The following is a 14,614-nucleotide window of genomic DNA, read 5'->3' on the forward strand; positions in this document are numbered from 1 at the left end:
TGGAGGAGCAGAGCTCTGGAGGAGGCAAACATTGATGCTGATAGTGAGGTTCCCTGCCTAAACATGAGCTCAATCTCAGCTGGTTTTGTGCCTGGTTGGGATTTGGGCTTTCAAACACACTCGTGGCTTATGAGAACCTCAGGAGAGGGAGGAGGGTGAGCAGGGGAGCCTCAGGCTGTAAATGCCGCTGGGAAAGGCCAGGGTGAGGGCACTGGGATTTCTGTGATGTAGGGGCAGGAGAAACAGCAATGGGATTTCCTGAGCAGAGCCAGAGGCACTGAGCTCCCCATACCCAGAGCAGTGAGTTCCACATTTCACTGAGAGGAGAGGGGATGGAGGGGCTGCTCCAGCACTCACAGCTCCCAGGGAAGGGTTGGGAAGCCTGAGGCAGTGAGGAGTCCTTGATTGCCAGGCCTGGAGAGGAATTGTTGTGTCTGCCCAAAATGGGAAAGCAGCAGCTCACACTTTACATACACTGGAGTGTATGTAAACTCCATCAACAACTATTTCATATTAACTATATTTGATATTGACTATTTCCTTAACTATTTCACTAGTTATGCCCTAAAGAATCACAGGATTACAAATAGATGGAAAATAGAGAAGCTGAAATCCTGAGGCATCAACAGACCTCTCACTGAGGCCTGGGGAGATTTCCCCTCTCTGATATCATGTCCCTGTCTCATATCACATCCACACTCACTGATATCAAGTCCCCCATCTCTGATATCATGCCCACCCTCTCTCCTGTCATGTTCACCCTCTCTGATCCCAGTGCTGCCCTCACCAGGCCCCTGAGCCCCTCTCTGCCCCTGGAACATCAGCAGAGCTCATCCCTGCAATTCCCCACCACCCCCTTTGCCTCTCAGCATTAATGTTCGCCAAGTGCACCGAGATCCCAGCAGGGAAATTGCATTCCAGTGAAATATTAAACTACACAGATCCAAGTACAACCTTGCTGGTAATCACTCAGTGACCTGAGAGGTTTTGTCCCTCCCCAGCCTCCTGGTTTCTCTGTACAAGCCACGCTTCACTGGGCCAGGATCATCTGCAGTTCAGGTGTAAGGAATATCTCCCTGCCACTTCCAGGCAGATAATAGAATGTAATGCAAAATCTTTTCGTTGCTCTGGTTGTATTTATCATCAATTCAACTCCCATTTGCGGATGCAAAGAGAGAGCTGAAATGGCTCTCTTTAAAAAATAGATATTGGTGGAAACAATTCTGGGCATTGTTATTGCCATTGCTCTCTGCTGTGTTCTTGTTCCCCAAATGTTTCTGTGGAACTGCTGTGGCTGTTCAGGGCCATTTCCATAATTCATTTTTGACACACTGCTGCTTTTGCTGTGGGTTTTCCTCCTTTGGGTGGTGCATTGCTGTCTTGGATTGAACAGCCAGGTGTCTGCTAAGGAAGGCAGGAGCCCCCCTTGAAATGGAGAATGTAAACCCCCTCCCTCTTAATTATTCTAATTTTGAAATTAAGGGGGTCTCAGGCACAGAAATGGGAGCAGGAATAACAGTTGTTTATTAGGGAAAAAATAAAACTAAAATAAAAATGCAGTAATACAAAATAACCCAGACAGAGTCAGAACAGGCCCTGATCCCCTGTGTGTCAGGGTGGTGGCAGCAATGCCATTAAATGGTGGCTCAGCCCTCCTGCAGAATAGGAAAACCAGTTTTTATTAGGAAAACTAAAAATACGAATGCAATAGTACAAAAAAAAAAAAGAAAACAAACCACTGCCAGAGTCAGAATACACCTGGCCCCCTGTGTGTCAGGGTGGTGGCACAGTCCCATTCAATGGTGGCTCACCCTCCTGCAGTGCCAGCTGCGGTTCCAGGCAGCTGTGGGCTCAGGAATTCTCAAGGAACACTGAGTCATCCCAAAAATTGTTCTTCCATGCCTTTAGTGAGATGTGAAAGCTGTGTCTGTGCTGCCCTGAGGTCTCTGAGAGCTGGGGGTACCTGCTCAGGTAACCCTAGAGTTCTCCTGTGAACCCCTCAGAGCTGAGATTTGTTTGTGTCCCCACAGCCAGAGTCAATCAGGGCTCTTTAATTCCAGAGCTGCTCCTTTTGTGTCCACCCCTTCCTAGCCTGCAATTATGTCTTCATGCTCCCTCTGTAATTGCCCACAAATTCAGTTGTGTGGCCCAAATCAAAGGCAGAGGCACAGAGCTGTGTTAGGGTCAATTATCTCCTGCAAAGTGAGCAGCTTCTGGTGAACTCTGTTATTAAACAGGAGCTCATTCCACACCAAGCTCGCCCTGGCTGTGCTTTCCCCTCCAAGGAGCACTGACAGGTCACCAGGATGCCAGAGCATCTCGGCCTTGGAGGCACCAAGGCAGCCCAACCCCATTGCTCAGGGCTGGGAGTTCATTAGGAAGGAATAACTGATGTTTTATCTGCTGATGGTTTTATCTGCTTTACAACCCCTTCTTCTGGAGGGTCTCACATCTGAGCCCATCAAAGGGCTGCAATATTAATTAAGCTGTTAATACCGTGCTAAATTAGTGAGCATTTCCCAAATGGAAATGGAGCCCTCAAAGTCCAGTTTGTCCAAAGCCACTCTGAACATCAGTGGCAAAGATCATAAAAGCCAAGGGAGGGGAAAAGCCTGTGAGAGCATCCAGTCACTCCTCTTTTAATGTAGGATTATCCTCCAAGAATAATGGGCTGCACTGCAGGCAGCAGAGGTTTTAAAAACTCCTTTTAAAAAACAAATTAAAACCCTTTGGGTGATTTTTCTGTGCTGTTAAGTGAGAAATCAATGTGGATCTTTATTTTTTATCTAAAAAAATGCCCTAGAAACAAAACCTCCTCATAAACTTGGGGGACTGTTGGGTGGTTAGGGAACTTCTAGATCTGTGAGAGGTAAATTTTCCCTTCTAGACAACAGCAGGGGATTTCTGCATGGCATTTCTGAATTGCACCAGGATTCCCAAGGGAGACCCAAACTGAGAGTTCCTCATGTTGGACACAACATGAGAGCCCAAATCCCCCTGGGCTGGTGCTTTCCATCCCCAGGCAGGAGGAGGTTTGTGTGCACACTGGATTTTGGGAGGTGCTGGAGCAGCCAAGGGATGGTTTCTGTCTGAGCTGGGATCAGTTTGCACCTATTCCAGACATTCCTCATCTCTGCTGTGTGTTCCCAGCCTGGTATTTGGAGTTCCAGATGATTCTCCTGCATGTTAAAGCCTCGTGCTGTGTGTGACCAAGCATTGGGGTTCATTTATCAGCTGGGAGCACCTGCAGGCAGCAGCTGCATTTCCCATTCTGCTGTGCTGGAAGTGTCCCTCAGATTGATTCTTTTTAATAAACATCACACAGATGGGGGAAAATCCACATGGAAAATGCTGCTTTTTTCATTTACACAGCCCAGTGCAGCAACTTTTAAGAGAGAGATAAGGAAATTGTACCACTGTGTCAAAATCCACTTGGAAACGGAATCAGAAAATAATCACAGTTTAAGGGAGAACTGCATCCAATTCCAGGAATAAAGGGCACCTTTTTATGAGCTGGAGGTTTCTGAATAATCCATTATCTGGAATCTGCAGAGGATTCAATAGGAGAGCCATTGCTGTATTTCCTTTATACTTACTGGAATTCAATTTCATTCTGTATTCTTCTTTGACATTAAAATATTGATGTTTACATCACTGCTGCACCTCGGTGCCAAAGCTGGGAAAAGGAAGGCAGTGGACTGCAGATAAGATGTAAATTAGGGGGGAATAAGTTCCCTTCTGGGAGATTTATGGCTCCCAGTGGTTTGTACTGCTTAGGAAAGGAATCTCCTGTTTTTACAGCTCAGGATGGGAATCTGGTTAGGATTTCAGACCTTGGCTGAAAGAGCCTTGCACTTTCTTTTTAATTTCCTTGCAGTCAATGGTTGTGGTCAGGATAATCCTTGAATTGACAGGGCTGGAGGGTGTCATCCCTCTGACAGAACAATTCAGGTTCTGTGTGATGCACATCGAACGTCCCCACCAGCTCCCCCAGGCTCCTCAGAGTCAGCCTGGATTCAGGATTCAGTCCCATCTTTCCAAGGGACATCCTGGGATAGTGGAAGGTGTCCCTGCACAAGGGGGGATTTTTGGGGTCCCTCCCCACCCAAACCACTCTGGGATTCCATGTCCCAGCACTTCCCAACCCTAACCCTCAGCAGCTCTGGGAATGCAGCACAGCATTCACCTCAGCCTGACCTAAATCACATTTCCTGACTGTCTTAATCACTTGTTACAATGGTAAAGTGCCCTGGTTAAAAAAATAAATTAATTTTATTTCTAATTTAATTTTGCTAAATTCAGCTGGTAACTCAATGCCTTTGCCTGTTAAAGGATGCTCTTGTATCAAATGTTTTCCCTGTGTAGGTACTCACAAACTGGGATTAAACTGTCTCTTAATCTTCTTTCAATTAGCTTAATTGAACATTGTGATATCAGTTGAATCTCCCCCAAAAAAGCCACCTCTTGATAACTGACTTTCCAAAGAACCTTAAAGCCACAAGAGCAAGGAAATTGTCCCAGTTCCTCCCTCTTCTTTTTTTATTTCTGGCCTCTACTAAATAAAACCAAAATATTTGGCAAGGAATTTCTCTCATTTTCAAGGCAGGTTGATGATGTGAGGAGTCAAAACATTAGAAATCCCCCATGGAGCCAAGGCTGGCACTGAATTCAGAATTAATGGGAATAATGAAAGAAAGTGAATAAATTCTGAGAAATGTGGATAGGAGAGATCCTCAAAGATCTCTGGGAAGAGCCATTGAATGCTGGCTGGTTCTCTATTAGCACTTTCACACTTTGTAATGGCTTTTCCCTCTTTGGGGCTGTTTGAGGCATCTCTGGCTCCCGTTCCTGGTGGCAGCAGAGCTCCTGCCAGGTTCCCTCTCCTCTCAGAGCGGGAAAATCCTTCCTGAGCACCTCTGAGTCCCTGCCTGGGACTTCCTGGGGCAGGAATTGCTGTGCTGGCTGTGCCAGAGCAGGGCTGAGTCTGGAATCACAGTTTAATCAGAGTTCTGTGCGGTGGCAGGAGCCTGGTCCTTCACGTTCCACTTCCTCAAGGACTCACAGGTTCTTTTTCTTCTTTTTATTTTTTTTCCCTCTTTCCCCCTCTGAGGTCTTTGCAAAGCCTCTCTTCTTCTGTTGGCACTCCAAGGCCTCAAATGCTGGGTGTTGCTGCCTCTGTGATTCCAGGTTAAACACATGAAGGGATGGGATGTGAACATCAGGAGAGGTTGTAATCCCCAGGGAGGTTTAATTCCCAAAGCTCAGCAGAACTCAGCACCCAGGCAGCTTTGTCAGTTGACCCCTTCCACTGCTGATCAATCCCACATCCCACTGCTGAAAGAACAGAATCCCAGCATTAGTGAGGTTGGAAAAGAGCTCCAAGGCCACCCAGTCCCAGCTGTGTCCATCCCAACCTTGTCCCCAGCCCTTCCTTGGGTGTAGCCATGATATTTTCTGAAAAATCCTTTCCTTAGGATTTTTTCTCCTGAGAAGCTGAGAGGCCTCAGGAACAAACTGTAAACAATGGTTATCTGCTGCTGTGGAATGCAACAGGTGGATCTGTGATTGGTCTCATGTGGTTGTTTTTAATTAATGGCCAATCACAGTCCAGTTGTGTCTCTCATTCAGTCACAAGATTTTATTATCAGTCCTTTTCTATTCTTAGCTAGCCTTCTGATGAAATCCTTTCTTCTATTCTTGTAATATAGTTTTAATACAATATATATAATAATAAATCAGCCTTCTGAAACATAGAGTCAACATTCTCATCTCTTCCCTCATCCTCAGACCCCTTTGAACACCCCCACACCTGGGCACCTCCAGGGATGGGCACCCCAAACCTCCCTGGGCAGCCCCTGCCAACCCTTTTCCATGAAAGAAACTCTTCCTGAGGAGGAACGAAGCCTTCAGGGAAGTCCCCAGGGCTGGCATGAACAGACATCTTCCTGCCCTCTTAAAAGAATATTTTAGTTTTAAATTTTCCCTTGTTTTGGGAGGTGGCAGGGCTGATTTTGGGAGCTGGTAGGGCTCATTTTTGGGATCTGGCAGAGCTCATTTTTTGGGAGCTGGCAGGGCTGGTTTTGGGAGCTTGCAGGGCTCATTTTGGGGGCTGGCAGGGCTCAGGTCAGCAGCACAGGGTGAGTGGGCAGTGCCCTGTGCAGGGAGGGCTCCTGGTGATGCTCTCTGTCCAGGTTGGAGCTGAGGGATGCAGGTGGTGGAGCAGCGGGGGAGCCAAGGCCATCCTGCCCTCCTGCAGCATCCTGCAGCTCTCAGGCTAAGGCAGGCAAGGACACAGGGACAGAAGGACACAGGGACACAGGCAGCACCAGGGACCTTCCCTCCAGCACCAACCTGATCCTCCTGGACACCAAAACACAGCAAACAAAGCATGAGGAGCTGACCCAGAACTCTGAAGCCCCACTCAGGACATGCAAACTCCCATCTACTCTTTGCCCCGGGGGAAGGAGCAGAGAAGGACAAGGAAAATGCTGCTCTCAGCCAAGAATTTAATTACATGCCATCTTTTGAGCCTGTCCCGTGCCCTGCACCCTCAGGGCTTTGCTGGTTTCTTTCCTCATTGAAAATAATCCCAATCACTTTGTTTGCATGGTTGAGCTCCTTGGCTGGCCCAGGTGCCTCCTGCTCCTGCCAAGAGGGTGCTGCATCCTAAAATTCATGTTCATAGCAGGAGAATCCTGGTGTACAGAGGATTTTTCTCAATAGACCAGAGCAATTGGGAAACAAGGAGGAGCCAGCAACAGAAAAGAGCAGTGCCAGATGGTTTGGAGGGTGGCCTGGCCATGGATGTCTCTTTTTCCAGAGGGAAAATGTTGTTGTGAAGCAGAAAGTGATGTCCAGGGCGTTTCCCTTCCTTTAGGGGGGATTTGTTCTCGTCCTTGCACAGCTGAGCAGCTGATCCCTTGTGGCTCAGAGAGAATCACACAGAATCACAGAATCACAGAATTCACAGAATTCACAGAATCACACAGAATTCACAGAATCACAGAATCACAAAATCACAGAATCACAGAATCACACAGGATCACAGAATTCACACAGAATCACAGAGAATCACAGAAATCACAGAATCACACAGAATTCACAGAATAACAGAATCACAATTCTCACTGCATCTTTGTCCTTGCTTTGGGTTCAAATTTGGTTAAAATGCAAAAACTTCAGCTCTGCCCTAAGAAAGGGGAATTTTCCTTTGGCATCCATTAGGGATCTTTTTGGGAATTTTTCTTTGGGATCCTTTAGGAATCTCTTGGGGAATTTTCCTTTGGGATCCATTAGGGATCTCTTGGGGAATTTTCCTTAGGGATCCATTAGGGATATTTTTGGGAATTTTCCTTTGGCATCCATTAGGGATCTTTTTGGGAATTTTTCTTTGGGATCCTTTAGGGATCTCTTGGGGAATTTTCCTTAGGGATCCATTAGGGATCTCTTGGGGAATTTTCCTTAGGGATCCATTAGGGATCACTTTCCAAGTGATGCTTTGGGTGGGTTATTCCCAGCTAATATTCTCATTAGTATGACCTGGCTCCCTCTGACCCTCCCAGCTCTGTCCTGGCTGTGTCCACACTCATCCCTGCCCAGCCAGAGCAGAGCTCCCATTCCAGCTCTGGCTTGGGCTCTGGATTTTGCTGGAATATGAGAAGGGAGACCCCAACACTGATATCCATGGGCCAGGGAGCATCTGTGAGCTCTGCATTTGTCACAGCTGCTTGGAGAAGGGGCTGCTGTTTGCTCCAGAGCTGTGGCAATCTCCTGCACAGGTGGCCAAAGCCTTCCACCAGCACAGGAAAGAATAATTGGATAGTCCTTTTTTAAACTGTATGTAACCAACCATATCAAATTTATCACTAAATGTCACATTTTATCATAATCTAATCACCAGAGAGCAAGAAAAATGAGCAGACTTGTCTCCATCCATAAACAAATGATTACTCAGACAATAACCAGGTTTATTTTCTTTATTTCAGCAAATGTTTGAAGTCTTATGAAGATGCTCTGGAGAAAGGATTATTATTTATTTTGGCATCCAGACAGCTCAGTGATGGGAGGCTTAGAAAAGCTGAAGATGTTGATTTAGAAAGGATCCTAAAAGTCTTACTCATTTTCATTCTGCAGGAGGAATCTGGGACATAAGATTATTTATCAGATTAAAAATGCTCTGCCTGTTCCATCTTGCAGCACGCAAGTCCTGTGCAGAATGGCATCCCTGGAAAGCCAAAATTTCTGCTTTTGCATTTATTTCTAAGCTCACCCAGCTGTTCTCCAGCCAATTGGCCCTTCTTCCACCTCCCATTTTTGGGACATCAAATGCTGATGTTGCCAAAGGCAACCCCAACAGGAAAAATAGATTTGATCAGCATCAGGGGGGAAAAAAAAATATAACAAATTATAAAATATGGCTGTGGGAAATGGATTTGTAGGGAATTTTAAAAGCTCAATGGAAGGTTTACATGGTATGTGTTTGTATTTGTGAGCCTTCTATCGAGCTTTGAGAATTTTCAAATCAAATTTGAAATTCCCTACAAATCCATTTCCCCCATTTGACCGCAGGTGCTGAGGATGCTCCAGCAGGAGGGAAGCCCTGAATTCCCAATGATCTGTGTGCCTTCATTGCCTAAAAAAGATCAATGAAATAATTAAAAACATGAAACCTCCTCAACCTAAACTTCCTTCTTTATCAATAATCCCAAACCCCTCTAATTTTAACAATTCCCACACCCTCAGGGCCTTTCCTCACACCCCAGGGAGCCCCTGAGGGCATCAGGAGGCTCTGGGGGCATTTGGGAAGGATTTTTGTGGCCAAAAGAGGAATTGGCCAAAAAAGAGGAGCTGGGATGAGTGATGGAAGAGAAGGACTCGTTTTTCTGGCTCAGGTAGAGCCAGCAGTGAGAGCAGCCCAGGGAAAATTGGCCAAATTCAGCTCCCACAGTGCTGGGAGGGCATTGCTGGTTAATCACAGAGTCAGGGCATGGCTGGGCTTGGAAGGGACCTTAAACCTTTAATCTGAGAGCATTTCCCCTCAATTTCCTGGGAAATTCCAGGATCCAGGAGCTCCTCAGCCCTTTCCAGTGTGAGTTCAGGGTGACAGAGTGGAAACCCTTCCATGTTTCCTTCTGCCTCCACAATTCTCCCTCTCCTGCCCTGAATTTTGAAGCCTCTCTAGACACAAGATCCCAGCTCAGTGATGGGGAAGAGCCAAAATGATTCCTCCCTGTCCCTGCTGCATTTTTTTCCTATTTCAAATCTAAGGAGTTCTTAGTAACAACAACAAAAAATGTTCTTTTCAGTGCTGCTCTGACATGACAAGACTGTTCTGTGTATCTCCTCCTGAGGTTTTCTGCAATTTTCTGTGACTCTGGTTTTCCTGGAAGCACTTGAGCTGGAAAATAGAGGCATTAGTCCTTAGAAAAAGTTAATTTAGAAGTGAAAGAAGTTGATATTTGGGTCTAGATTCATGGCTGGGGTCTGTAGCTGCTGGGGATCTTTGAAAATGACCTTTAACCACTTAAAAACCTTCATTTTCAAGCTTCTGCTACCTGACATTTCTGTGATAACATCACTGCAAAATTTCTCCTAAACAGCTGCTGGCTGGTCAGGGGGGTCTTGGTGACCCAAAAGTTGTTTTTGTGCAGCACTGAGCTGCAAACAGCAAATGCTCTGGGTTATTTTACACTTCCTAAAGTAAAATAAGGTAAAATAAGCTGGTGGGAAGAGGGGAAATGGTGACAGAAGAGGGGACAGGAGGCATTTCTGTCCCAAAAACAGAGTCTGCCCCTCACCTGGGCCAGCAGAACAAAGACCAGGATGTTTCTGCTTTCCTCTTTTTAATTCCTTCATGCAAAATGAGCTGAATGTCCATTTGATCTTGCCAGGGAACAATGCTTTTTAAAAAGGCACACAGTGCTTTCTTCTTGCCTTTTCCAATTAAGTTTACAACTATTTTCTGCTGCATTTACAAACTACTTCAAAAGCTTGGAATTCATTCACCCCAGAGTCGTTTGGCTGTGGTACAAACCAAGAAATGGAGAGGAAAAAAAAAAGTGCAGTGAAAAAATAATTAAAAACCCCTCAACAACTTGCAGGTTAATAAGATTTCAGATGGTAGAAAAAAGCAATAGCTCAGAGCTGCTGTGTGAGAGACTTTGGGCCTATTTATTTCTGTTCTTTCCCTTTTTATTTTAATGCAGCAGGGCTGAATTAGCCTTGGCAGAATGTAGAGCCCTTTTGGTTTGCTGGGTCTGTAATGGTTCTGTGATCTGTTCCTCACCTCGAGGCAGGCAGAGCCCTCTGGGGCTGCTTCCCTGCAAGAATTGTTGGATCTGGGGTCCCCTTTTCTGTGGGGTGTTGGTATTTGCTTTTACAAATAAACTTCAGGGTTGCTGATAAACTAAATTAGACATTGAGAGATGAAAGAAACAACGGGGAAGAAAAACGCTGAAATTCCATAAGAAATAAAAATTAAAGGGAGGGTTGTACATTGGAGGGGAATCTTTGGGATCAGGGCATTTTGGGAAGTCTGAACCTCTCAAGTAGCTCAGAAATGGGGAAAGAGAGAGGAAAATGTGGGAAATTGGGATAAAAAGGAGGGTGAGCCCTCCAAAAATTGGAGAGATCCCAGGGGAATGCCCCATGGCCTCTCCATTTATTTGAGTAAAGCCTGAAAGGACTCTCCTCTGTCTCCTTTTTGGACATAAACCTCTGCTGTTTGTGGATTAATTTTCCTAACAAGGAGGGAACGGCCTCAGGCTGGACCAGGGCAGGCTCAGGGTGGGCACAGCAGGAATTTCCCCATGGAAAGGGGGCTCAGGGCAGGCTCAGGGTGGGCACAGCAGGAATTTCCCCATGGAAAGGGGGCTCAGGCACTGGAACTGCCCAGGGAGGGTTGGATCCCCATCCCTGATGTCCCAGGAAGGATTTCCCACCCCAGTCCAAGCCCAGGCTGTTCCTGCCCATCCCTCTCCATCAATGGGGTGAAATGAGAGACACCAGAGGATTTTTGGGGCATCCCTCATTTAAGAGAAGGACAAATGCTTTTTATTTAAGGGATGTTTGGGGCATCCCCCATTGAAGAGAAGCAGTAATGCTTTTTAAAGCCCCTGGAGCTCATGCTGATATTTATCAGGGCTCACACAAGGCAGAACAGGCTGAAACAAAAGAAACCACAAAAAAAAAAAAACAAAACAAAACTCTCAAAAAACCCCAAAAAACCCAAAAAAGCCTCTCTTTTCCCTAACCCCCCTCTGGGAGTGGGTGGAAGCGCTAAACTTTCCGGGTCTGGGAGAAAAGGGAGAAGAGTGATGTGAAAAGGAAAGTGTCAGAGAAACATTCTCCATCCCCAGCTCCTCCCCCGGCTCTGTACCCCCTTCCACCGCCTCCTCCCGCTGTGGAATCGCTGGGAACTTTCAGACTTTAAAAAAAAATAAAAATGAGCTGTTCTTCTAAAAAAGGAGGAAAAAAAAAAAAAAAAGGTGTGGGAGGTTTTCCTGCAGAATTTCCCAAAGTGCTGGGACTGCACATCCTGGTTTGCCGTGGCAAAGAGGAGGGAGAGATCCCATAAAATTCCATAAACTTGGAATTTTCTCAACTCAGTTGGAGACTGCAGCAAACAGAGTAAGGTCAGAGGAAATGTGTCATTTCATCAGAAATCCTTTCAGTTTTTTCCCTCTGGAATGCCTTGGGTTTAACCTTGAGCATTAATGCAATTAATACGGGATCAACGTTTTTGCTCTGCTACCTTGTGTTGGTATTTTCACAAAATGCAGGTGTTGAGAGCAGAGAATAAAAAGACTTTAATGAACAGGAGGAATAATTGCTCTTTATTGTAAACCTCTCCAAGTTATATCATTTCCTTTCAGTTTCCTCAGCTCTCAAGCAGGAAGATTGCAGAAAATGGACAAAACTATTAAAGAGAGTTATGGGTGGCATAAAGGGACCTTGGAGGGCAGAAATGATGGGGCTGTATTAGGAAAATAGATCTGAGTGCAGCCCAGTTTGGGTTTACATTATAATTTGCAAAAGCTGCAGGTGACTGCAGGAATACAGACAGGGGGAAAAATCAATGGTGTGAATTATTAAAAACCAGAGGGCCTGTGCCTCTGTTAATGTGAATTCACCTGGTCCTCAGCATTGCTGGGATACACAGAGAGCTACAAGGGGATTTAGCAAGCCAATGTTGAAGGGGGATACAGGAATGAGTAAAAAACCTGGCTTGTTGTGTTTGGGATGAGCACAGAATTCATTAGCAGGAAAGCTGGGAGTAAATCACCCTGACTCTTACAAGGAGCTGAAAATTTCCTTCAGCCACTCTGCTTCATCACAGGCATTGTGTGTGGCACCAAAAACAAACCTGAAAAATGTTTTGTAAAACTAAAAAGAAATCCTTTGTGCAATTTGCCACCGAAGCCTGCAGCAAGGTTTCTCAGCATCAGGCAGGAGCCAAAGAGAAGCATTTGAAACACCTGGAATTACTTAAAAATAATAATTCTATACCTGAAAATCAGGCAGGAGGAAATCTGGGGGGTTTCAGTCAATGGAGGATTTTCTGCTGATCTCAACACATCCAAGAGCTGCCTCTCTGTCTTAGAGCAGGACAAAATCTCCCCTAAACTTCCCTCTCCTCTTGCCAGACTGTCAGTGTGAAATTATGGGGGTAAAATGGGATTTTTTTTCTTTTTTTTTAATTCTGGAGCCAAACATTGTTTTTATGGCATTCCCAGTCCAAGTGGATGAGATCCTGGGATAAAAGGAAAAGGAAAAGGAAAAGGAAAAGGAAAAGGAAAAGGAAAAGGAAAAGGAAAAGGAAAAGGAAAAGGAAAAGGAAAATATTCCTCTCCTTCAGCTTCCTGCTGTGAGCAGCTCAGAACTAAAGGGATGCATCTGGTGGCCTGGGGTTAAATGGGGGTGGAAATGGTCATTCTGTCTCACAAATATTAAAAAGTTCAGTCAAAATGAAGAAAATCCAGTGCCAGGTGAGAGCTTTCAGCAGGCTGGGCCTGGTTTTCAGCAGGGAAAGGAAAAGTGAGGCTGTGCCTGGTTTAGGAAAATCCCTGCTCAGGGCACCCAGCCCAGAGGGAATGGGTCTGGGGCAGACACAAGTTTGTGATTTCTCATCCCCGTGTGTCTAAAGGAATTAGGATTGGGACCAAAAGGGGCTCTTTGGTTCTATTCCTCGGGATGTTTTTAAATCCTGATCCCAGGAGGGGAGGAAGAGCAGACTGACAGAACAAGGCAGAAGTGATTTCTGCCAGAGCAAGCGGAACCGTGCAGCAGCAGGGGAGGAAAACAAACTGGAAAGAAAAGGAAGGAAAAGAAAATAAACCAAAACAGACGGAGCATTTAATCTCAATTCCAGAGTTCTTCTTTCCAGTGCAAGCTGAGGAGAGTGGTCTTCAAACAGCCCAGAGAAATAGAATTGAAAATGAAATTTTCCATGCCCTGCAGGCAGGCTGCTGTGGGCGCAGGGGCTGTGCCAGCCACCCTCTCCTGCTCCCAACCAACCCTTCCGAGGCTCCTTCAGCCCCTGGGAGCCACAATCCCTGCGGCACCGAGCCCCAAACTTTCCCTTTAACCTCGAGCTGTGGCCCCAGGCTGCTTTCCCAAAATCGGGTTTATTTCTCCGAGCAGGCAATTCCCAGCACAAGGAGCATCCCGGGCAATCAGGGATGCAGGAGCAGCAGCATCCCGGCACCAGCTCCCCCCTGCCACCCCCTGCCCAATTACAGCCTGTGAAACGCTCTCCCCGAAGGTAATTAGCTTGTCTTGTGCAGTCCCTGCTCAAGGGATTACAGCGAGATCCTCCCTCCTGCGAGCGCTGAAATTACCCTCGGCACGGCCAGATGAAAGCCTCGGCGCGTTTGGAGGGTTTATTGGCGCTGTTTGATTTTAAATAGGCACCAAAGCTCGGGCTGGTGGCACTTCAGTGCACTCACTGTCCTCAGGGACCGCTCCCTGCCTTTGAGGGGAAGAAAAAGGGGGAAAAACCACCAAAAATGTGTACAACGTCATTTAAATGTCTGTAATCCCAGAGGAGCCAGCAAACCTGACCCCAAGAGCCATCCAGCAGATTCTGTGGGGTCAGCAGCGATGCTGGCGTCTCACTCACAGATTGACCCTTTTTACCTTTTTGTCCCCATTTCAGGCCGAGGGGGCAGAGCGTGGGGTGGGCTGCAGGGAGGGCTGACACAGATTAATGCAATTTGTACCAGCCAAAGACTTCACCGTATTAATTACTCATCTGAAGGTCTCAGTGATTGTGCCGATTGATCAAATCCACCAGAAAAATCCCTTCCCAAGGATTGGCAGAGCAGGGAGGGAATGCTGCATCTTCAAACGTGAGGGGGCTGCAGCAGCTCAATGACCCGAGCCCGAGCCAGCCGGGCTGGAGCCTTTTCCTCTGCAAAACCCCAAATCTGCCTCTGCCCATGCTGGGCTCCTGCAGCCCGAGGAGGAGATGGGGAAAAAGGAATCCTGTAAAGGAATATCCTTCACTCCAGGCACTAAAAATCTGCTTTGTGCCACCTGAAACCCGCCCAGAGCCTTTGGGCCCTGCCAGCGCAGGCTGTGATTGAGGCCTCGTCCCCAAATCGCTGCTCAAGGT

This window comes from Ammospiza nelsoni, chromosome 16 (genome assembly GCF_027579445.1).
Source record: "Ammospiza nelsoni isolate bAmmNel1 chromosome 16, bAmmNel1.pri, whole genome shotgun sequence".
Taxonomy (NCBI): domain Eukaryota; kingdom Metazoa; phylum Chordata; class Aves; order Passeriformes; family Passerellidae; genus Ammospiza; species Ammospiza nelsoni.